General features: G+C 41.0%; 1 long non-coding RNA gene across 1 annotated transcript; it reads right to left on the bottom strand.

The window, feature by feature from the left end:
* Positions 1-12,771: 12,771 nt before the first annotated feature.
* Positions 12,772-21,620, bottom strand: LOC140252357 (uncharacterized). The gene is made up of 4 exons (XR_011903635.1): positions 21,564-21,620; positions 13,871-13,997; positions 13,560-13,637; positions 12,772-12,906 (listed from the first exon to the last, which is right to left on the bottom strand). It is a non-coding gene; the product is annotated as an uncharacterized lncRNA (long non-coding RNA).
* Between the last annotated feature and the right edge of the window lie 2,673 nt (positions 21,621-24,293).

Below are 24,293 nucleotides of genomic sequence, written 5' to 3'. Positions count from 1 at the left end.
TTCTTCATTGTGCTCTAGTGTTGAAACTGACACTTGCAAAATCATCAGACCATAGGTGTATCAATATAGGCTCCAAAGATCCATGCAGATCAGTGTATGTCTTTAACAGCAGTTACATTTTTCATAGAGAAAAAAAATAAAATAAAAAAAATTAGAAAGTCCCTTTTTTAACTGAAAACCAATTTTTCAGTTTGTTGTGAAATATGTAGTGAAAGCATGAGGTACAGCCCTACACCACCACCCCCTATTGGAAGCTGACAGTGTTGAGAAGAAAACAGCAGAACAGCAGCTGCATGTTCTGTAGTGCCAGGAGAGTGCAGCATGACTGCCTGCATGTTGTGTGCCTTAATTATGCACTGGGGATCTTGCCTTAGGGGAGGTTTTGATTTTGCTATTTTGTCAGATATGATCAGTATTTAGTGGATATTCAGGCACATATGAGACCACTTCCAGGTCTGTGTAGAACACAACTGTAAATCTATGTGACAGGGCTGTTTACTTTGCTGCTTGTGTATGCCTAACTCAGCCCTCACCATCCAATCTATCATCTCTTTATCAAATGTGAGGGATGGCAGTTGAGAACTTGAAGCTGAAGAGTCAGCTTTCCCTCAGGAGGCACAGAGCAGTGACATGTAAATGGTATGGAGCTATGGGAGAGTGGATGAGAGAAGAATGGGGCCTAGGCTGTCTACAGCTCAGTAGCACAGTGCTAAGGCAACTCGGAGGTCATTGCATGAGTAGGACACCTGAGGATTTGCACGGCCATGGAGGTTTTGTGTGACCAGTGTTGTTGCTTAGATTCACTCAGCTGCATATCTGTAAAGCTGGGGATATCAGTGTGACTTTGCATGGTGCAATGAGAATAAATACACAGAAGATGTTGAATTATTATAGTTGCTGTTGTATGAATAGACTAACTGCATCACATTTTTCCTACTAGCAATTCCCCAAAATAATCCTTCAACATTTACAATCCACTTTCCCGAGCTCTTCTTTTATGTAAGTGCAGCCTCACAAAATCCTTGCTGCTGAGCTCCGTTCCCTGCACTTTTACATACAGCAAGGGAAAGTGAGAATTGGAATAGATGCATCAAGGCCTGGTTCTGACAAAGCACTGAGTGTTCCAGCCCACTCCCAGAAAAGCACAAGCACAGGTTGTGTGGAAGTCAGTGAGCTCTTCCTTTGATTTCCATACTACACCTATGTGTTCCCTTGGGCATGGTCCAGAGTGCTCAGCACCTCATGGAGCAGTGCACTGCTCGCGCTGCCTGAACTGTGTGGCAGGGCATCAGCAGAGTTGTGGTACCATGGGAATATGTTCTCCTGATTACTAAACAGGATGGCTGAGAATTTAAAGGGTGAGAGTCTGCTCCAGGTTTTACAGAAAGCCCTGTGCATGCTGGGGGAAAAATTCGGAGAGCTTAGTGACTGCTGCCTAAATACATCTTCAGAGCAAAATTCTTTTCTGTATGCACCTGGTTTGCATGAATGCCATGCTTGTGTGTGCAAGGGAGGCATGTGCGTGGCTGAAAACAGGCGTTTGAATAAAAGTGACCCCTAATTATATATGGCACAGCAGGGGAAAATGTCCAGCTACACACGTACAGGTGTATATAACCTTCTTCAGTTCCAAAGTCGGCCAGATGTAAGACAGTGATGTCTGAATTTGATATCTCCAGTTAACTGCAGCAAACATTTATGAGGCCTTTCAACTCAAGAGCAATGATCGTACCCTTAAGCAACGCAGAAGACATATATTACACTGATCCTTTAATGTTTCTGCATGGTCCTTCTCAATAGTCCCGTTAAATCCTCCTTGTTTTGGCTGAACTGCACTCAGCCGGTCCTTGACATGTGCAAAGCACAGAGCTGAGCTGGGGAGGAGGAGGGCCAATCCCATGCTGACATCGAGCAGGATTGGGCCTTTGAGCAGGGGCCGAGCACAACAAACAGCACTCAGCAGCTTTTTATACATCTTTATCTCCTCTGCTGTGAGCTGCAGCATTGTGCACAGATTTATGGGAATTCTTTCCATGTTCACAACTTATAAGCATTAATAGCCAGTCCAAGTTGGAAAATAATACACCATTCCTAACTCTATTAACTGCAGAAAATCTGGCTTTGGTTAAAATAAGATCCCCTTTAGCAATGCCCAATATACAATAAAATATATAAAATAAGCCAGGCCGCATCTTATCTGAGATACAGTAACAGTAATGTTTTTGCCTGAGGCACTGCAAAATTCAGGCTTAAGAATCGGAATGACAGTACATAGATATCATTGTAAACTTATCATTTTTACCCTGAGTGTTTACTTTAAAGTCTACTTTATCTAATAATGATTACAGACAGGCAAATTCAGCATGCCCACACATCTACATCAAGATATTAAAGTTACAGAGAACTTATTAAAAAAGAAAAAGAAAAAAAAAAAAGTGTTCTTTAGACTTCTGTTTTTGTCACTGGTTTGCAAGAAAAGAAACACCATTAAGATTTATTCTACTGTGCTACAAAAGCTGCTCTGAGTTTCCCAACCACGCAGCCTCATCCTGTTACCAGAGCTGTTAAAACTGCTTGCCTCTAATGGAAGACTAAATCCTACACTCCTTACTGTGACAGAACTGTTGTATCCAGTGGAAGGTTTTTTGTTGAACTTAGGCTTCTGGATTCAGACTAAAATCTTCTAAAATGCATAAATGCCAAATGCACCACTTTCCTGCAGAGGTCTGGTACATGAATACCTAGGTCTGGGCCATACAGATATGCCAAAATATGCATTAGGGTGTTAAGAAATCAATTACTTTTCAGGGTTAAATGAAGAAGGAAGTGTCCTGGGGTTACTCTGTGAATCTTTGGGTTAAAAATTCTTTGTATGAGCCCAGTCTCATTTGAGCTTCAATGGTGTGACTGTCATCCTGCTCTGTTCTGGCAGAAGAGGTTGTTGCATACTTTGCCTTAACAGGGGTCACCCACGGTCAGCTCCTATATCTGTGCTGCTGCAGCTTGCTGGAGAATGCAAATCCCTCACATTATTTACCGAGAGCAGCCTCTGGCCCCAGTGTTCTGGTTAGCCTGATCTCCAGTTAACTGAGAGTTAGAACAAGTTGTCATCTCAAGTGTAACATTGATCCTCTTCATCAGTTCCTGTTCCTGTTAACACACTTTAGCCCTTTTTATTCCCCGCTGCTCTCCCTGAGACCTGTCAGCACAGTCCCCAAGGACAGTGCTGGGGCACTTGTCAGCCAGGAGGTAGATCACGGACCATGTATAAAATCCTGCACTTAAGAACAGCATTAGAGAAGATGCCCAGAGAAGCAGTGGATACCCCATCCCTGGAGGCATACAAGGCCAGGTTGGATGGGATCTTGAGCCCTGATCTGGTGGATGGCAGCCAGTTCATGGCAGTGGGTGGGAATTCAGTGGTCTCTGAGGTCCCTTCCAACCTAGACCATTCTGTGCTTCATTGATTTGCCCACATAACTAAGCATCAGATCAGGACTGAGAGGGGACATCCGTTCCTCAACTCAGCACAGGGTCCCAGAGCCACCTGCGGGAAAAGCTGGATGCAGTCAGTGCCCTGGGTTAACCCGGCAAGGGATACATCACGGACCACTGAATGGTTTTTTTTGGTATTTTTTTTCAACTGATCATCATCCTGAGCAGGAGACCCCCTCAGTGTTTCCATCTCATCCTCTGTGAAGTGGGGACCACGAAAAGTAGCTGTTTTGCTATGTAGTGTGATATCCACAAATGGAAAAGTGAAATAGGATCTAGTTAGATTGTTTGCAGTGGTACTTTATTCAGTAAACACTGTTGGAGCAGAGAGTCTGAAAATTATCTGTTTGGCAAGCAAGCTCTTTTATTCATTTAATTACTTATTTGTTTAACATCTCTATCCGAGTTGCCAATCCTGCAAGCTTACACCAACTGAAAATTAAAGTCAATGGAAAGGTTTCACATGCATACCAGAAAGCAAACTCATGTTCAGGATGAGATTTGGACACAGTTATCTCACCCTGAACATGACCTCATGAATTTGGCAGCTCCGTTGGCTTCCACCCTTCAGCGGAGCTTGTACTCTTTGGTGGATCAGTGTCTTAATCTGTGATGTGCTCTTTACTGTAACAGAGGGGAAAATCGCAATAATTTTGTAGGATTTTGCAAACAAGTGTCAAATCATACACACATCAGACTTACGAAGTCTGCAACTGCTGTTGATTTTTTTTTCAGCTACAGTCTGTTCTTTATCTGGTGAGTTTCTGATCTTTGACATTGTGAGCACAGTGAGTGAGGAATTGCTTAAGATCCCCATAGATTCTGTGCGAAGGATACTTTTATCCCAGAAACACTCTCTTCGCCTGGTTTAAGTGATCTGAAATCCTCAGGACCCACTCTTTTGGTATAATGAAGTCCATATTACACATGTCATGTGTCTGGCTCTGGAAAGAAAATGTCAGATTTGCACAGGTTTGCACAGGGAAGCAGGAGTGTGGAGTCCCCACACTGTTCTTCTAGTGATGCTGGGCTTTTCTGCTGGCCCAGAACTTCCAGACTTAATCAGAAGAAGCATGAGACATCTTGGAGTGTGCTCAGACACAACTCACTTTTCTGATGTGAAACCTGGCAAAAAGTAAGCCTTTGGGGCTTGCTTCCTTTCCTATTTTTGCACTTAGTTCATGTATTAGGGCAAAAAAATAAACTGAAGCTCAAGCTCGGGTGAGGGGAATTCCCATTACATGTTATATGGCTCTGGTTTCATTGCCTGTCCTTCTTTCCAGGGCTTCCTTATTCTCTATCCATTCCTTTCAGTTGTGGCTGCCTCATACAAGCAGTGGCTTGGAAAACAGAGTTATTTTCTGCAAGGCAAATGCTAGCTTTCTGGTGAACACTGCCTCACAGGCACTCACCAGTCAAAAAAAAAATCAGGAAAGCCTCTGCCCATGCTTGCATTGCATGGGGATGTAAAATGTCTCCCACTGCCATGCCAGCCCCTAAGCTCTAACAGGGCTGCAGGTGCCACAGTTGTGCAGCCTGACATCCAGGGATACCATTTAACCAAGTCAGGGGGAGAACCAGAAGGAAGATGCTTCCATCACAAATAATGGTGTGCGGGGAAACAGGCTGATGCAGAGCTGCAGGCAGCGCTGGGTTTTGATCAGCCTCTTCTGCTCTTGAAGCATTCTGAAACAGAAACAAAAGGTTAAAAAACTGGGAATCCATTTGGGTGGGGCAAGTTCTCTGTTTTATTTCCCATTATAGTTTTTGTCTATTACAGAGGTTTGGCCAAGCTCATTGCTTTCTGAGCAGGAGCAGTTGTGTTGAGGGGAAAGAGACTGTGAAAACGCTGGAAAAAAAGTTGAAAAATACATTATTTCATAACAAAGTATGGACTAAAGGGCTTGCCTGGGTTTCAAAGCACAACTGACAGAAAACTGTAAAACACATGAAAACCAGAAAAAGAAGGAACTTGCTTTTATCATCTCCATGGGAGAAAAGAGACCCTCAGAAGTTTGGATTTCTGAGTTATCTTAGGTTTCGAAAACCTTAGAAGAATCTTTCCAACAAAAGTGCTTGGGTTGGCATTTCCTCCAAACAGCCCTTCCTTTCTCAACCAAATTAAGTTTTAAAGAGTGTCTTTAATTATGACTGTTGCTGTTGTTGTTATGGAGGCCTAACACATTTCCTGTTAAAAATAACAATAAGCTTTAGTCGATTCAGTTTGAGCCCAGTGACAGAATCTGCAAAGTGCTGGAGGAGCAGATCAGATTAAGGGATGCTCCAGCATGGATTACCCTGAGCTCTGTGCCCAAGGAACACCACATGATCACAGAAAGATGTATTTAGTAGACAACTTGTTTTAAAGTTACTCCTTAACCCCTGTTCAATCTGTTCTTATCCTTACAAGCACAGATCTTTGCTGCCTGCTGTAACTTTTGCATTAATTTTAGGGTCCAAATAAACAATACCTAACCCACTTGCTAGCACTGCTGAGGTGAAACAGAATTATTCACTTACACAGGGATTATATCTCTAGAGAAACTGTAAAAAAAGTAATATTAGAAATACCCGATCTTCTTCAGCATGGCTGTCTTTAGTAATTAACTTGCTCTAAATGTAGTTACCTGATTTTTAAAAAGTCAGATTTATTCTGATTAAAGCATTTATTCCAGTGCTGTCAGAAAAAAAATTTACTGCCTGAAGAAAATATAAACGTCAAACATGTACTTGAATATACAGAGTACAGTGGACATAAAAAAAGACCATATGCTTAAAGGTCAGGAAGGTTAAAGAGGACTTTGTTGCTATTTTAGAGCTGCCATACCTGGGGAAGAAGTGTGGCTGAGGTGGGAATGTGCTCCTGTGCCTGCAGGAAGAACACCGACCACTGAAAAAGAGAACAGGTATGTAAAAAATAGATGACTTTGGCCCAAGAACCATAAAGAATTGTATATAATGTTGTTCCAGTGCCAGAGTTACTGCTTGTCTTTTCAGATGCACATTTGGAGTTTACTTAGACAAAGACTGTAATTATGGCCACTCTTTTCTTCGTAGCTTTGCAATGCCTATAGTCCATTAGACTCACTTTAAAAATTGCTATCTGTTGCTGCACCCAGCTCTTATCTGGGATGAATTCCATCTTCCCTGAAGGCAAGGCAGAAGAAGAACCTTACCTGCACAAATTTAATGGGGACACTGAAGTGAAATTATTATAATAACATAAAACCTACATCTTTCGTCCACATATCCCTGCCAGAACTAAGAGAGTAATGCCAGTGTTTAGTCACAGGTATTTAGTTTCACTGGGACAACTGAGGGCACCTGGGACAAGGGCTCATGGGCAGCAGAAGTGACAGAGATCCCCTTGTGCCCTAACGGAGTGGCAGCTGAAAGCCACCTGCATTGAGTCACCTGTGAAAACAGGAGATTTAAGAAGAAATTTATATAGAAGCCCATGAAGTTCAGGCTTCAGGACAGAAACATGAGGGGGCCAGTGACCCCTGGGGTTTTGTATCCCGAAGACCAGATCCCATACTGTGTGTGCCCAGCAATTTCAGGTCTCATCTTAAAACAGCCTAGGCCTCCTCTGGCTGTGGTCAGCATTGAGGCTGGTCACTCAGCACCTGTGAAGAAGTGTTGCAGGATGAGGCCATTAGCCTGTATTTACATTGCCTGGTAATGCCATCAAATGTTCTACTCGTAGCCATTAGCAATCCATCCCTCCTGCTTTTCCTCTCCCTGAGGAAGCGCTCTACAAAACCCATCTGAAGAATTTCTGTTTTTTCATTACTGTCACAGTCTCCCCAGTTTATCTTGCTCTTTCATTAAAACGGCAAACCACAGATACGGTTTCAGTCCAACAGCCTGTTTTCAAGAAGCTAACCATTCAGGAACAGGAACACATCCCCTTCACGTTCTTTAAAAATTCATTTAACGTGAGTCATTGCATTATTCTTTGCTTAAAGCATGTTTCACCTACATTAATAATTTAACTTTCACTTACAAATTCGGACACGAAAGCGGTTCAGCTCTCCAAATGTTAATATTCATAAAATATTACATTATCGCTTTCCAAAGGTCAGATTTTCTTCTCCCCCTTAATTAGGATTCAAGACTTCCAACAATAACTTGTTGCAGCAGATGTATAGCTCTTTTATGTTTACTAATTCACATATCTGGTTTTTCACTTTGCAAAGAGGAAAAAGGAAATGGTTTTAAGTGGGATAAGTACATTTCTTTCTAAACCAAATAAAAAAAGGAAGTTCTAGCTATGAGGGAAGGAGAAGTAATTGGTGATCTGATTCAGTAAAAATTTATACACAACTGTAAGCCCATTACTTTAAGAAAGCTTATGAGTCAGTTCCTAGATGGTCCCCGTTGGAATGAAAGGATATCAGCACCCATGTGCTGTATCTTACATGCCTGGACCTGCAGGTCAGACTTGTTCATTTATAGAGCTCCACTCTCCAAAGGGATCCACTCACACCTAGAATTACACTACAGCATCAATATTGTGACCTTTGAGTCATTTCTCATGTTCTAGCAGCAGTCACTGCCATTGTGCAACTGAGTAAAATAAAGAACAAGATATTACTATGAAAATATACTCAAATTTTGCAGGTAAACCTGAAATGAAATAATTATGTCTGGAGTGAGAGAAGTGTGTTGAATCAACCAACCTATCTGAAGGAGCACAGAGAAACACAGTGCGTGGTGTTGCCCCCAGTAGCATGTTTTGCTGCATCCACATGCAAAATTCTCATGTCAGAGAAGCATTATCCTTTGGGTTCCCCAACGAGAACCATTCAAAGAAGGACACGAGCAAAGTTTATAATCATGTTGTTGTGAAAAAATGGTTGTCAATAAATACTGGAGTCTGTAAACAAGGATATGAGCACAAAGTCCAAGAACAAGGTGATGTCTTACCACGAGGAATTTTTCTTGATGCTATTCCCATTTTTATGATTTGATGTGTGGGTGTTTCTGGAATTCCCTCTAACTTGCCTGTACAGCATTTTGTTGTGATTACATCCCTGTGGAGCCCGCAGGGGGAGGGGGCAGGTCTGGGTTAGTCCCCTGGCTCTGTCAGAAGCTGCTAGTGAAACCATGAACCCATGGCATCATTCCTCTTGCATCTCACTGAACCATTCAGAGGACAGATGTATTCTCTTGGTACTGCCTCACTGGATTGAGGGGTGACAATGCTGCCTGTGAAGCTGTATCAAAACCAGGGCACTTTACAGCCCCATGTAAACCGACCCTGGCCTCAGTTTACTTCTATACATCAACCAAAAATGGGGCCAGTGCTGATGCAAGTTGGAGCTGAGTCACCTCTTCATAAATTCTTAGATATGCGGTTTAGGTGCTTTAATCCTTCCTCATAACTCAGTTCTCCTGGATTACCCATCACTTCGAAGTCTCCTCCTTGAAGCCATTCCAGTTTATCTAGATACTTTTTGGAAATTGAGAGCCCAGCAGTGAATGTAATTTTGTTTCTCAATATATTTTCTAAATCCTAATTCAAAGCATTATGGTTTTATGTGTGCATATATATTCTATTATGTATTACAATATATCATACTATACATAAAGTGAAGAATTTGCCTTCATGTCAGTGATACTGATTTTATTGGGAGAGAAATATTAGCAGGATTTGATTTTGAGTCACCAGCTGTTTTTTCTTTAAGGATATTTCGTTCTTATTAGTGTCCCAGTGAACTTAGTTTAGATTTTAGCCGTTAAGACTTAACAAAACACTAGGATGATTCATACAAGCATAAAAATATATTAGTCTCAATTTTTCTGAAGTCTATCCAGAGTGGTTTGAATTTACTGGACAGATTTCAGGCTGCTATCACAAAGAAACCAAAACTGGGCTAAACATTCTCATGGCTCGGATTTCCCAAAGCTGCCAATGCCCATTTCTCCTATCAAAATCCATTTGCTGCTGAGCTTGGGCAGAGGATGAACACCAACAACAGGCACAGAGCAACCTAAAATATCTGATGCCCATGCAAATACTTACACTTCAGAGTGAAATGGCAAAGGCCAGTGATATTAATAAGAGTTTTTCAGCTGTTGTCAGTGGGCACTGGCTCTTCTACATACAAGAATATGTATCAACAGAAGCCTATGATAGCCAACTGTACAACAATCTCCTTGGTTACATTCAGTCTGCTTAGACTGTCCCAAAGTTCTCCACTATAATGCAGGTCTCCCTCACTGCTTCCAAAAGGGAGAGCCACAGGACCCCATCCTTTCCTGCTGCAATGATCCTGATTATGGTTAATGGCAGAAACTGACTTCAGTGACCTGGTTTCTGGGATTATTTTTTAGCTTTTTATTTGTGTTCATTCAGATGCTACAGGATCTCTACTGCCTTTTATCAGGTGAGATATCAGCAAATCCCCTTCTCTCATAGCCCGACCTCAGCTGTAGAGCAGGGGCCCTGCACCTCTTCAGGTGGGCAAAAAACAGGGGCAAAGCCCTGGGGGGCATTTTGGTCACTGAAGCTGAAAAGCAGATACAGCCTCTGGGCTCTGGAGAGAGGGTCAAGAGTCAAAATAGGTCTGGGGCCATCTCACCAGAGGGAGCATGCAGCTGGTGACCTGGAGTTGGTACCTGCCGTGCTTTGGGGGTACTCTGTTAGCAAGGAACGAATTGAAACTATTCACCACTAAGCAGACCCACAGTTTAGTTGAGTTGTCCAACACAACCTAAACAAGAGCAACTTGTTATATGAACCTGGAAAATGACTTTGGAAAGTTAACGATGTGTTTTATTTCATTTTCCAATTAGTTGGAAAAAAAAAAATCTCTGTTGTCCTGCACTTTGTGAAACAGCCCACCTAAAGGCTGGAAGGTAACATTAGACACTGATTTTGCACTGGTGTAAATGGCAACAGAGAACAGTAGAAAATCACCATGTACCAGAAAAACAGAATGAACTTTGCCATGCCATTAAATATCCATGGTTGTAGGAGGGGATTTGTAGCACTTCAGAAACCCAATGCAGTGCTGCATAGGGTAAGTACAATTATCAAGGATGAAAACCTTTATCTCTACCAGAGATAACAGATGCTGCTGATAACCTCCCAAAGATGAATTACTGCTGGATATATATTTTCAAAGGCGGCTCTAAAAAATTCAAGTAATTGCATTAAAAATTGCCTTTTCCCTTTGTAAACTACACAGTTACATGCTGTTGCAACCCAGTCTGAAATTATTATGCTAAAGGCATGAAATAGGAAAACATGAGGGCTTTTGAACAGTGAGAATTTGCACAGGGAATCAAAGAGGTTTCAAGTTCACTTAGTGCAGATGTTTCTATAATTGAGACACACTAGAAAAATGCAGTAATGCACAAATCAGTCTTGCCTACAGTTATCTGAACCATAAAAAAACGTCCATAGTCAGGATATAATTCCATACTAAATCCTACAGGATAGTTTTTTTAAAAGGAAAAAAAAGAAAAATAACAGGTTCTTTTTTCCTATTAAACTCCCTAGGACTTTTTCAGTAGGGAAGTCCACAGGGAGCACAAACAAACGTCAAATCTGCTGACCAATTCACCCCACAACCCCCTTTCATACACTCACCCACAGATATTAAGGACCTGATTTTTAATGAGGCCAGCTAAGTGCAGCTGGTGACCTGAATGATTTATTTGGGTCCTGATCTTACTCCCATTTAAACCAGTAAGACTTCCTCTGGAATGGCTCAGGCTCCCTTTATTGCATGTGCCCACTCAACCCAAGCACAAATTCCTGCATGCAAGGGTAGGAATTGCACCTATGCATACAGTGCTGATCCAAAACGTGCAGCTGTTTCACAGGTGGAAGTAAAACAAGAGGTGTATGTGGCTTTTCACTTCTCAAAACTGTAACACTTGAAGCACGGATACCATTCAAAGGGGAAAAAAAAAAGCAAAAATCACATCTAGGGTAAGTCTGAAGCAACATGAAAAGAATAATGGAATCCTCACCTTTATAAACATTATTCCTCACATTTACACACCCCTAATATATGTGAAGAGAACTGACATGTTAACTCCCTACCCAAAAGGGGCAGAGACCAGCTGTACCCTGCTGTAACATCCTTCAGGACAGATACCTTTCCTGAAAGCACCCAGCCAGCCATTGCTCCAGCTGCAGGCTGCTGCAGCCTGTTTGCTCCCCAGGAACCCTGCAGGCACACAACCTCCTACTGCTGTGCTGAATTTTAACAAGGATATGCTAACCCCAAATCCAGAGATTAATTAAGATTATCAGGTTTTTGCTCCCAGATGTATCCATTTACCTTGTGTTGCTCATCTAAAAGAACAACAAATATTATTTATTTATTTATTAAGCCTTAAATCCACAATTGCCTTGATAGGTCAAAATAATTATACAAACAAGAAGGAAATTGTGTCACTCTGTACCTTTATCTCAGCCCAGCGGGAGGTGGATGGATAAGTATGAATAACAAATTATCTAGCAGTGGATTCCACTAACCAACCCCAGGTCTGGGCTAGGTTAGTATGAAGCAATTCTAAGTTTCTCACAGTGCTGGTTTAAGGCTCGGACAGAGGACCCTACCCCCTAATTAAGAACCTGAAACAAATTGAAAACAGCTGTGAATAATTAGACAATTTAAGTGCTGTTAAGAAGGAATAATTTTTGTAGCTATCGTAATAAATCTTATGCTGTCTGAACCCATACATTTTAAGTGAACTTTTTTTCTGCTGGTAGGTTAGTGCATTACTCATAAAAGAAACAGTATCCCTTTTGTTTTGATTGGGTCTGTTTAATAACAAAAGAGCATATCACTATAAGTGGAAGTGTGATGACAAAGAGAATAGCCTTTACTTTCCTTAATTTTCAGTCGTTGTGGTTCAGATCCCATGTCAAATTCCTGGCTTGTGGGTTCAGTGGAAAAAAAGAAGAATTCTTGATTTGCACTGTAAATAATACCTGTGTCCAAGTTACTTAACATTTTTCAGATTTCTCTGGAAAAATACACGTCAGGAAAATACTTAAAAATTTAACAAGTGACCCTTTAGCCTTATGGTAACAGATAAGTTCTTGATGTATTAACTAAAACTTTAGGAAATCTATTTTTCCCTGAAAATTTTTCACCTTCTTGTTAATCTTCCCACTTGTCTAGAACTCAGTTAAAGTGTTTCACAGAAAATAATTTACAAAAGAAAAACTTTCATTAAGCGCTGCCAGACTATTCAGGGCTTTATTCAGTAACCCGTATCTGGCTCTATTAGAAATTAGCTCCAAAATACACTTAAATACATATTTAATTTTTACATTACGTATCACTTTTTTTTCTGAAGGCAATGTATCTGCTCACACGCTTAATGGTAACACCACTCTCAAGTCCTTGTAGGATTCAGCCTTTTGTTGGATAATGGCGTTACCTGCAAACAGGATAGGGAAAGAAGTCAATTGTTCATAAGCATGCTTTGGCTTCTCTATACTCTTTTTAAAACAGCCTACACTGCCCTGTCATTTTGCTGAGGTTAAATCACAGATTCTGACCACCCAGATTTTAGAGGATTCAGAAGATGATATTTTGCAATGTTTGCAGCTCAGCTGCAAAAATGCAGCTGCAAGGAAATACCTGCAGATGTATGTGGTTCTGTGCTGCAGTGGTCTAGATTTAAGTATAAAAAAGGGAAAAAAAACACTGCACAAAATGGACCTTATGAAGGGGTCTCAGAGGGGTGAGTTTTGCAGTCTTTCTTTCCTCTGGCTCATAATGCTGCAACTCAGCCCCTGCTGCACACTCTTCAGCTGTAGGCCCTATGACACTTCTTGCTCTTCTGCTTCTGTGCCTGTTGCTCTTCTATCTGCAGCTTTCCTATCCTTGACAATATTTAGACAAGACCTCATGGTGCATTTCAAGCCTGAATTACCCTCCACAAACCTTATCTCCCAGGTACCTAATGTGTGCGACCACATTGAGACACTGCTACGTTCTAAGAAAGGAAAAGGAAAAAGGAAAGAGGAAAACAAAAAATTTAGTTCCTAATTATGCTTTAAGGATTGGCAGCATAAATGCACAACCCACATTTTTCCATCTTCATTCATTCATCTTCACATGCATGCCTAAATTTCTTTCTCTGAGCACATAGGTTCAGCGTCATCCCTAGGAAAGAAACACACAGCAGTTATGCAGAATTTACAAGCAATTCTACCAGAGCACACTGGTAGATGGGTCTTTTGGAATGAAATGCTGTTCATCAGAGAAACTAATTACAGTTCCCCAAACTTTTAGTATCAATGCAGCGGTAAGGTGACAGGAGAGAGATTGTGGATATTACAGAAACATCTCTGTGGCTTCCTTTAAAAGAAACAGAAATGAAAACCTCCAGTACTTACTGAGGTTTGGTGAGAATATCTCCACTCCGTTACATAGAAGCCTAGTAGACAAATGTAGGGACAAGCCACAGCACTGGTGACTTGGGACACTGACAGCCAGGAGGCAATTAATATATTTCTCCCTCACCTGAAAGCAGTAAAGGCAATGTCAGTGGAGGCACGTCTATATACTCACATGGAGTTCTTGCTTATCCATCAGACTGTTGTCCTCTTTGGAGGGCTTGTAGCTAAGGAAGAGTGCCAGAGGTTTTCTGATTTTGGCCTAGAATACAGCTGGAAGATACAGCAAACAGAAGAGTTCGATACTTCAACCCCTCATCCTTTGGCAACCAATTTAGACAGAAGCTGTGCCTTTTAGTTGCACCCATGCCCAGGAGTTGCTGTTATCCTCAGGGACAATTCTGGGCAGGTCAGTGCAAATCCTTGGGGGTCTATGGGTAGGTAGAGCTGGAGGCAGATCCCAAACAGCCACCTTGGTTCTTGTTGGCCTTGATGGAGTTGTGTCAGAGGAAAGAGCAGGTCTGTCCACCAAAGGAAATGCCCATGTGACTGCTCACCAGCAGCCACCACTTTTCTTGCCATAAAACAAGTGAACGTTCCTCTCCCTCTATTTGGCTGCAAATCTCAATTGGTGAAGGCTTATAATACACCTTACCAGCCCTGACTGCACGTTACTACAGACTTTGCTTCAAAATAAAATAAACACATTTTATACAGTTGAAAGCACAAAAGAAAAGCAATAAAGAAAGAAACCCCACTCTCTCCTCCTCCCCTTGAAGTCAGTTTCTCAGTGCTTCTCCCACATGCGTTATGCTGTGTTCCACACACAAGGTTCACAAATAGACATCTAGCTAGTTGGCCACAAGCTTTTATTTTATTTTTTTTAACTCTGGTGTTTATAATTCCAATTGGTGTAAAATTTCCTGATGGTTAACACATCCCGCTACAGACACTCTTGAATGAATGACTCATTCCCAAATAATTGACTAGCTTTGTAATTTGGGAAGTAAAAATCACATTTATGAGTCCCTGGGGGAAGGGCCTATAATATTGTGCATAAAAAGTAGATAAATCATAAAACCTGTGTTGTTGGGTTTTTTTTTTTTTGCTTTTTTTTTTTTTTTTTTTTTTCCTTTTGTAAAAGCTTCCATTAGCCTTTGTGAGCACATTAAAGCAATGCCCTCTAAACGTGTGCAGCTGCTTTAAATCACTGGTGCACTTTAAAATCAAGTCTTTTTATATCTTGATGTTAAAATTACATGTTGGTTACTGTAATTCTGTCTTGTTTTTTTGTGGGACATCCTTGGATCAGATCTGCTTCTGGAGAGACCTCTCCCTATACACTAAGCTTTCTAATCCATGGAAGAAGAAGCAGTGGAGACGTTTTGCAGCCGCCAAACTCTGTGCTGTTTATGATGCAAACAAGACAGACGAACAAAAAGGACCAGTTGCTGCCACTGCAATTAGGACCCCATCCTCACTTAGCAAATGGGTGCATTTTAGATTGAGGTTTCAAACAAGTGTGCAATGTGATTCTAATGGGATTTGACAAGGGTATTTGATGGCTGCAAGGCAAATCTATTATTATCTACAAAATATCTAGTTACAAATCTAACAATCCCTCCCCCCACTCCAAAGGTGGCACTGAAACTGTGCAATACTGAAACTTTTGAGTGAAACCCTCTTGCCACCTGCCTTGTCTTTGCAGTATGAAAGTCCTCTGTACCCTCATGCCAGCAAGGCCTTTTCCCACAATTTCAGAGTACTGTAAATTAGTTTAGTATGCTTGAAAGAACCTGTAATTGCAACTGCTCTTGTTGACACATCAGCTTGATGCCACACAGAGCATGACTGGGAGCATATCCCTTCGTTTTGCAGCTACAGTGCATTTCAAGTGCTTGACAGGTCCAGTGCTAAGATGTTCTGAATTAGATTTGAATTACAACCGCTAAATGCCCTTGTCAAAGCTTGTTATGCCTGAAACTAGCCATATACATTTAACTGACTATTCCTATGGAAGGTATACTGCTTAAACAAAGACATACTCCAAAGTTTCATGCAGAATTGTCAAAATATAATTGAGTTAAAAAAACAACTAAAAGCATAAGAAGAGTAATCTTTACTGCCTTTTTCTCCCTTCTCCTTCTTTGAAATAAATCCAAAGAACAATTTAGTGGAATCTTAGCATAAAATAAAAAGAGCACATGCAGTTCCCACAGAGACACTGAAATCTATACGAATGCCAGATTCAGCTACGTGAGTTGATCCTAGTGTCAGGAAAGGGCATAGCAAATCTTCAGGATCTCGCCCTCTGAAAAAGGTTTAGTATCACATTGCTTGCATTGGAGAGTATCTGGTGCTGCAGGAATACAGTGAACTAAAACTAAAGTATCCAAGAGTTGTGATCAGGCCCAGATTTCTGTAAGAGCCCAAATTTGTGCTTCATCAGCAAAGGGAATCATAACATTGATACACACACGTGTGTAAGCAGATACGTCTGTTCCCATTTGCAATATATAATGCATATATGCAAGGTTATATAGTTTAGGCACACAAAACAGAAACTTCTTCCTCACTTGTGGATTTGTTCACAGTCATGTTCTGGTTGTGCAAGACTGTAATCATACATTCTTAGGTCAGGAAATAATAACAAATGAAAACAAAACACATTTAGACAGTGTTTATCTATCTTTGCTGTGGAGATCTCAGTAGCCCCCTGGGACTGTGCTGGGCTACAGTCCGGGTTCTCATGCTGCACCCTGGGCTGCTGCACTGGGTTGCTGGAGCAGTCTGCAGATGCTGTCTCAGCTGGAAAAGAATCTGCAGCTATAAGTACCACTATGTAGGACCAGAGGGAATGGTTTCAAGCTACAGCAGGGGAGATTCAAGCTGGACATTAGGAAGTATTACTTCTCAGAAAGGGTGGTCAGGCACTGGAATGGACTGCCAGAGAGGTGGTGGAGTCACCAACCCTGGGGATGTTCAAGGAACAACTAGAGCGTTGAGGGACATGGTTTAGTGGGAGCTATTGGTAATAGGCGAACGGTTGGACTGGATGATCTTTTAGGTCTTTTCCAACATTGGTGATTCTATGGTTCTATGTGCAATGGAGCTGGCACAGAGCAGAAACGCAAGAGAAAAAAAGCAAGGATCTCCTGCAAAGCAGCCTGCTATCATAACATTTCTTTGAAGAAGAAATGGACAATTCTATACTGTGAACCCACAAAAATCTGCACAGTGCAGAAGAGGAGGAGCAAGATATCACATCCCTTGAAGAAAAGGCAAACATGGGCATACTTTCATATACAACACTGCACCACGGACTTCTCTTCCTCCAAATGCTCTTGCATGAATGAAACAAAACATCTTAGGTAAATACCTGCTGCTTAACTACAAATTTCCAAATCAAATTTGAATTGTAAAATAATGTTGGAAGTTGTCCAGACTGGAGGGCAATTATATGCTATAGTCAGCTCCTGGGTTTGCATTCCTCTTCTCAACATAGCTGTTGGTGCCCTCCCTTACTGCCTTTCCTTCCTTTATAATGGAAATGATGAGTGCAGGAGATTATAAGAGAGTGTTATGGACCTTCTCTAGTGGGGAGGCAAACTTGGCAGAGGCATATATGCAGAAGGGTGCCACAGCTACCCATGTAGCCTCAACATCAGTCCTCAGTATCCAAAATAAGAATAATGGCGCTTCCTCTGTTTGCCTTGGCTTGTGTGCATAGGTGGTAATTTCTCTGGGGGAAGAGACAGTCCCTCCCTGGGAAAGGCACACAGCACCCAGCATGACAGCATGCTGTTTCATCTGGGGCCTCTAAACTGCACTGTAAGACAAACAGAGAATAATCCTGCCCTACAGATGGACAAACTCTAGACAAAGACCAGGGCAGCTGCAGTAGGGCAGTGTTCCCATCTTCAGTGGTGTAGCCATATAAACAGATTGGGAGTGTGCAAGTAAGAAGCTGCCCTAGGCATTACCTCAAAAGATGAATTCTCCAACAACAACAACAAAAAAAAAGCATTTCTAACCTCATTCCAAGAGCAAAATGTGGCCTGAACTGGTCAAAACCTGCTGACAGCCTTAAACAGCATGAGAAACCTGTTTCATGATGGCAGTTGGTTATTTTAAAACTGAGCTGAAAGATTAATGGTGAGATTTTCAAAAAATGTAGGCTCCCAATGACAGGAACCGACAATTTGCTCATGCAATTTCCCATCGCTATGCGTGCAACAGGGAGAAACGGGTGGGCAAAATGACACATAGCTATTCTGTGCCGATGCTTTTTCTGGAAACCTTAGCCCCTAAAAGTCAATAAGCAAATAAGCAGAACATTTAAATGAAAGGCAGAAAGGCTTAGGCTGAGAGATACATTGATATTTTTTGTTAATTTTTTATTCAATTAAGAGGCACATGACGATTATTTTTAGCAGTGTCTCCCTGATACAATTCAGATGTAAATCACATTTCTGTAGTCAGCTGCTGCTGTTTAAGCAGAAATATTTTGACACAATAATTATAGGCTTGAAACTATGCTTTACATTAGTGTATAAAACACTCATTAAATTAAAATTCTTCCATGAAATCATGAAAATAAACAGTCTGTCTGAACTAGCATCAACAAATTCACAGGATGCTTCTGCGTTTTCTCAGGGCTGGCCTTCAAGTGACTGTATTACAAGGCCCTTATTTAACAGTGAAGTGTTAAAGGTTCACATTCTTTTGAAGGTCCTATTCTGCTTATTTTTAAAATTATTGCTTTAATTGTTTTTACAACTTGTAAGATTTTAAAGCTATTAAGCCTCAAAGTTGTGGGAAAAATTTAAATGCTGATTATTATAACTTGCGTAAGTCTGTGAGATGGTGGTGGCAATGCATTTTCTTTTCTTTTTTTTTTTTTTCCAGAGGTGGGTTAAATAAAAGAGTTCCATTGCACCATATGTGGCATGTCACATCGGTCTATTATGGCTGAGATGAAGGATACACAATGTATACACATTGCCTTTTGGGACAGAAAAGGAACTAGAAGCTTGGGCTGGTAATGGCATTGGAAACCATTCTTGCCTTTCCCTTGTTCCCTAACCTCTTGCTGCCTTTCCAGCCTGCTCCCATCCATCACAGCACTGACAGTCATGCAGACGACTGTCTACGTCCTCGTGCTGGCAGAAGTTTTCAGCAGGAGAAAAAGAGCATCCCAATGAGGTCCATCCATGTCACAAAAAAGGGAGAGATAACTCTTATCCTAGTCTTGCCCTGCTAACACAAAGATTCATTTCTCAGGTCTCCTGTTTTACTGCATTCCCCAGAGATAAGAAATTCCTCCTGGCTAATCTTTCAGGTGCCCCCACACTAATATATCCACCATCCACAGCCCACTGGGTGTTTCTACCCACCCTGTTCATACAAAATTGGTTGCCTCCAGCCATACATTCTCATCAGAGGGACCCAGTGATACACAGCAGCAGCAGCCATGGCCTCCCAGCACCCACCTGAACAAATTCTGCTGCCGGGGACTGTGGCTAAGACCCCTAAGTCTCACCCTGCATACCCCAGGCGCACAAGTAAATCTGTGTACATTGGCACACTAATTCCTATAATCCCTCATTGGGTTTTGTTTGTTTTCTCTTCATCTGTACAGTATCACTGATCTTTACAGCATAGCAAGAGATCATGGCTGTGCCAGACTCGGGAGTGAGCGGCATGGGACTGTCAATATGCAGATGATGTAATCACAGCGGTCTGAAACATTTTTGCTACATCTCTATTCCACTGAAATCCACAATTATGGTTGACTTTTCTTAGACTGAAGACATTCCAGAAAGATAGACTGCAATGGTAATTGCACCGTTTTATCTCAATACGAATCTTCAGTCTTATGAAATTACAGTCAACATGTTATTTTCTCCATTTGTGCACGAAATGTATATACAACGGCGGTTACAGCAATGTATATTTAGTCTTAACTTGTCAGAACCATCAGCTAAAAAAATATTCAAATCTTCCAACCATTTTATTAACCAGGATTATGCACAAGAAAGCCTGCTTCAGAGTGTAAGCTTTCGTACAGATTGTAATTTAATAGTAACGATTTAATGCTACAGTTGTCTTCCTTCAGCAGCCACATGGATGTTTTTTTATCCAGTATTACTGGCATTATGGTTCTCTCTCCCACAGGATGAGATTTTCCACATTAGATAGCAATACCCTTCTTTTCAGAGCCTAGGTACTACAGTCCAGAGAAATCAACTGCAGTTCCCCTAGAGGTCAAAGGGAAGAAAAACTTCATTTTTTTTATTAATTCACATTATCATGAAAGCTGTGGGGAATGTTGAACGCGGTTTTGAGAAACCCCACTAATAACTGGGTAGACGAAATTCTTTTATTTTTGTTCCAGATCACTCCACAAAGTATTTTTAGTCCTGAAATCGGATAATTGGTAGATAAAATTTTTACTTAATGTGCTTATTCAGACAATTTATTTTGAGTATTTATCAATAGCTTTCATGAGAATTCACTCAGATTTTGAGGAATTTTAAGTGCTGAAAAAAAAATTACTGCTGAAATAGGGAAGAAAAGCCAGAAAAAAAGATCCACCTAGTTTGGTTAATGTAGGCTTCTATGGGAGGAGAAAGAATTAAAAAATATATTATATATCAAAGCCTCTGTTTAGATTAACATCAGGTAGGTGCACACTTCTAAGACATTATAATTTAGTTTCCACTCATATTCTCCAGTATCTGCTTGGCAGACATTTTTCCTGGAAATATCAGTGTTAGCAAAGCTGCTCTCTGCAGCATTCACAGAAGACAAACACAGCTGAAGTGAACTCAGGACTTGGCTCAGTAAAAATATTTTGCTAGAAGTTACTTTCTGGGCCTATCTCTTATTAAAGAGGTTATGCATATAATATGTAATTTTGGGACAGGCAAGTGGTGACATTTCAGCTTAAGGGCAAATGTGAACTCCAAAGACAGTGACAAAAACCTTACGGCTAAACCCCACGATGGCAACATGAGCAGAATTGAAAAACACACAAAATATCAGATGGCTCTAAAGTACAAGTGTTTATGCAAACAGACATTTAGGTGAATATTAGGCACTTCAGATACGAACCTTACATTTCAGAGCTGCATGACCTCCCATCTTTAGGAGAGAATTTAATTACCTGATCCTACCTCTTTGGGCAGAGCTTCTAGAATAGTTCTAGAATAGTTTTGAATAACAGAAAGCCACAAGTGAGACTCTGTACTCTTCATTTTCTACTAGCTACCCCGTCTTCCATTTTTCTCCCCCACAAGTCTAGGAATACTCAGGAAACAAAGAGCTACTTATGGTTGAAAACCAGTTGCTCATCACCAGAACCTAACATCCAGTCCCATCTCTTTCAAGAAAGGCATCTTAACACTCATTCTGCATTCAGATTCAGCTATCTCAAGTACCATTCCCTCAGCCAGAAACACCATTTCTTGTACTCTACAGCAGGCTGCTCTTTTTTTGTCCTCTTACCTGATTATCAGTAATGGAAACAACTGAATTCCTCAATGTCCAGAAACAACAGATGATTACCACCACCACAGACTTCACATTCTTGCCCATAACAGCCTCACTAGTAGAAGTGTAGAGACTCATGGCTTCCCCCGCTTCCCCACAGTCAACTAGCCCCTTCAGGCAGTGTCAAAGTCTCTCCTACCCGCTGCACATGCTTCCACCACCAGAGCCTTTACAGGAAGATTTATCTCTATTATCATCTCACATAGTAACTGAAAGAAATAACAGGACTACTTCTTCATCCTTATAAACATCCTAAATTACTACAGCTGCTACAGAGAGGCAGGTGGGTCATCACTGGCAGCTGTTTCTGCTTGGCACCCTGCTTGGCAGCCAGCTTAAGAGACAAATAGCCAAGGTAGACAAAATAGAGAATTATTACCATCCTTTCAGTAAAACTGTTTTCTGTAGGGAATGGATTCTATGTTTTTGGACTTGAGGAAGTTGCAGTCTGTGAACTTCAGTACTCTGGCCTCCAGCCCTGAAGATTGTAGAAGGCACAAACAGAGGCAATCAAGCAGACCACCAGTCTCGCCACCATGGCAAAGACTGATAATGCATGACCTGCTCACTGTTCATCACTTATACAACTTGTACCAGATTAAGTGTCCTAAATTCTAACATTTTTCCTGAAAACACGTCATGGTTTTATGGTTTTGGTTACTGGCATTCCACATCTTAACATCATGTAGTGAACTGAGAGTTAAAGTGTTAATGCTCCAGTTCTGGGTACCTGCCCCGATAGGGCTCTTTGGTTCTTCTTCATGCTCTTCTCCTTTGCCTCTCCTAGCTGCTGCCTGTCCAGACTGTGCACATCACTTCAGTATTACTGTAAGGCCTACAGCTTTCAGATAGTCTCTCATTATATTTGATTTAGTAATTTCAATTCTAATTATATTCTATTGTAGAGTGTTATCTTGCATTCTGATACCGTATTTAGTAAATTAGTTTGTTTCTCCTCAGATCGTTGATGCTGTTTTTAAGTATTTTGGGGTCCCCTGTTTCCCTTTTCTGGAGGTGTGGATTTTGCAAAATCCCTCTTTCCCACTAGTCACAGAACTGGCCCGAACCAGCCCATCAACCTTGGACAAAACAAGAGGTTCATCTCTGGGAAGCCCCCAGATCCTCCTCCTGCAGAAATGGGATCTGCTGGATGGGTCTTTTGGCAGCTACCTAAAAGCTCTTCTCTTCACTGTCTCCCACTCACACATCCCTAGGCACACTTGAAGCCTCTGATCATTTTATTGTTTCCAAGGGAAAAATGTTACTTGGTCTTTGCACAGCTCTCTGTGCTTTCCCTTGCATCTCTTTTCCTCACATTCTCAACTTCTGAATATGTTAGGAGTACTAAATAAGCAGCACTTCAAATGGTTTCGAAGCTTCCTCTAGCTAAACCATAAAATCTGTACAGGCAAAATATGTATATATTTCTGTCCCAGATTCCCAATCTGTTTCCTTTAAATCCAATAAAATTTGTATCATAGAGCTTAAGGGCAGAGGGCTTCATACAATTGAAACTGATTCAGTAAATGCAAAACATAAAAATAAAGTATTGGTATTTGATATTCCTATATTTCAATATTGCTTTGATATTCCACTATGAAACTTAAACTGTTGGGGTTTTATGCATTCTTTTTCCCCCACCTCTTTGATTTCTCCCACTTTTTCCTTTGAATTTGGTCTCTTTAATCACTGGACCGTGGATCAGAAATACTTGCAACTTGTTTGTGGAAGGCCAAAGCCTAAAGCAGCAGCTTATTTAGAGAGTTATTTCACCATCTGTTCTCTCTTTTTCTATTAGATGCCTACTTTTACATGAAGATCCATTTTATCAAGCACTCGTTCTGTCTGCAATGCATCATCTTGTTTTATTCCCATGCTCAGACAAATGCTCATCTATTTTTCCCTTTGTGCACCATAGCTATTTGTACTACAATGCAAGGAGAGAACGCATTCCCCAACAGGCAATATTCTCCACTGAATTTCACTCATACCACATGTAATTCACTGGAGCCAGGGCAGGATTTTCCAAAATTGTATAGTAGATCCAAAGATCTGATGAATGAAAGGAGCTGTTATGATCATCTAGCCTGACTTTTGACAAAACAAAGGCCATAATCTAACAAATGCCATGAAATTATTCCTGAACCAAACCAGTACCTTCTGAATGGAGAAGTTAACATAAATCTCCAGCTTGGGCAGTCCTCTGCAGCCTTGGAGAAGGTGTTCCAACAGTCAGATGACTGACTTCTTTTTGTGAAAGAGGATTCCATTTTCACCACTGTTTTTTTTACCCTTTGCAGTGAGAAAATTGAGAACTATCTGATAATAAAAATCTCACTGTGAGAGATTTTGAATCTGAAATAGGCCATCCCTTTTTGCAGCATTAAGCTGTTGGAGTGGTTTGTCTGTCACCTGGAATCATGGCCACAGTTTCTGTGTGGCAAAATAAATGGGTTTTATTTCTTTCACTTTTTTACTATAAGGCAAGTTTTGAATCTCTTAAGCACCCACACATTGTTTCATAACACAACCTAGACGTGCTCTTTTATTGGCGTGATAAAAGTGATGTTGCAAAGCACTCTCCACACTGTGTTGAGGAGGCTCTTTTAGCTTCAAGGTGGGTCACTTAATTTCAGCCTGTATCACGGTAACAAGATCTGCTGTCTGAATGCAAGCACAGAGGGCAACCTGCATAGATCTCTCACTTCTGATCACATCAAACACCTCCCCTGGCAATAAAGATGGAGGTTAGATTACATACAACAAACAAAGTAGATCCCACATCACTGGAGAAGGTTGGAATAATTTATGAGTTTCTTTCCAGCCCAATTTTCTGTGAGCTAAATACATAAAATTCACATGGTTAGGT

This window comes from Excalfactoria chinensis, chromosome 5, assembly GCF_039878825.1.
Source record: "Excalfactoria chinensis isolate bCotChi1 chromosome 5, bCotChi1.hap2, whole genome shotgun sequence".
Lineage (NCBI taxonomy): Eukaryota > Metazoa > Chordata > Aves > Galliformes > Phasianidae > Excalfactoria > Excalfactoria chinensis.
This window is presented reverse-complemented; position numbering and strand designations above follow the sequence as displayed.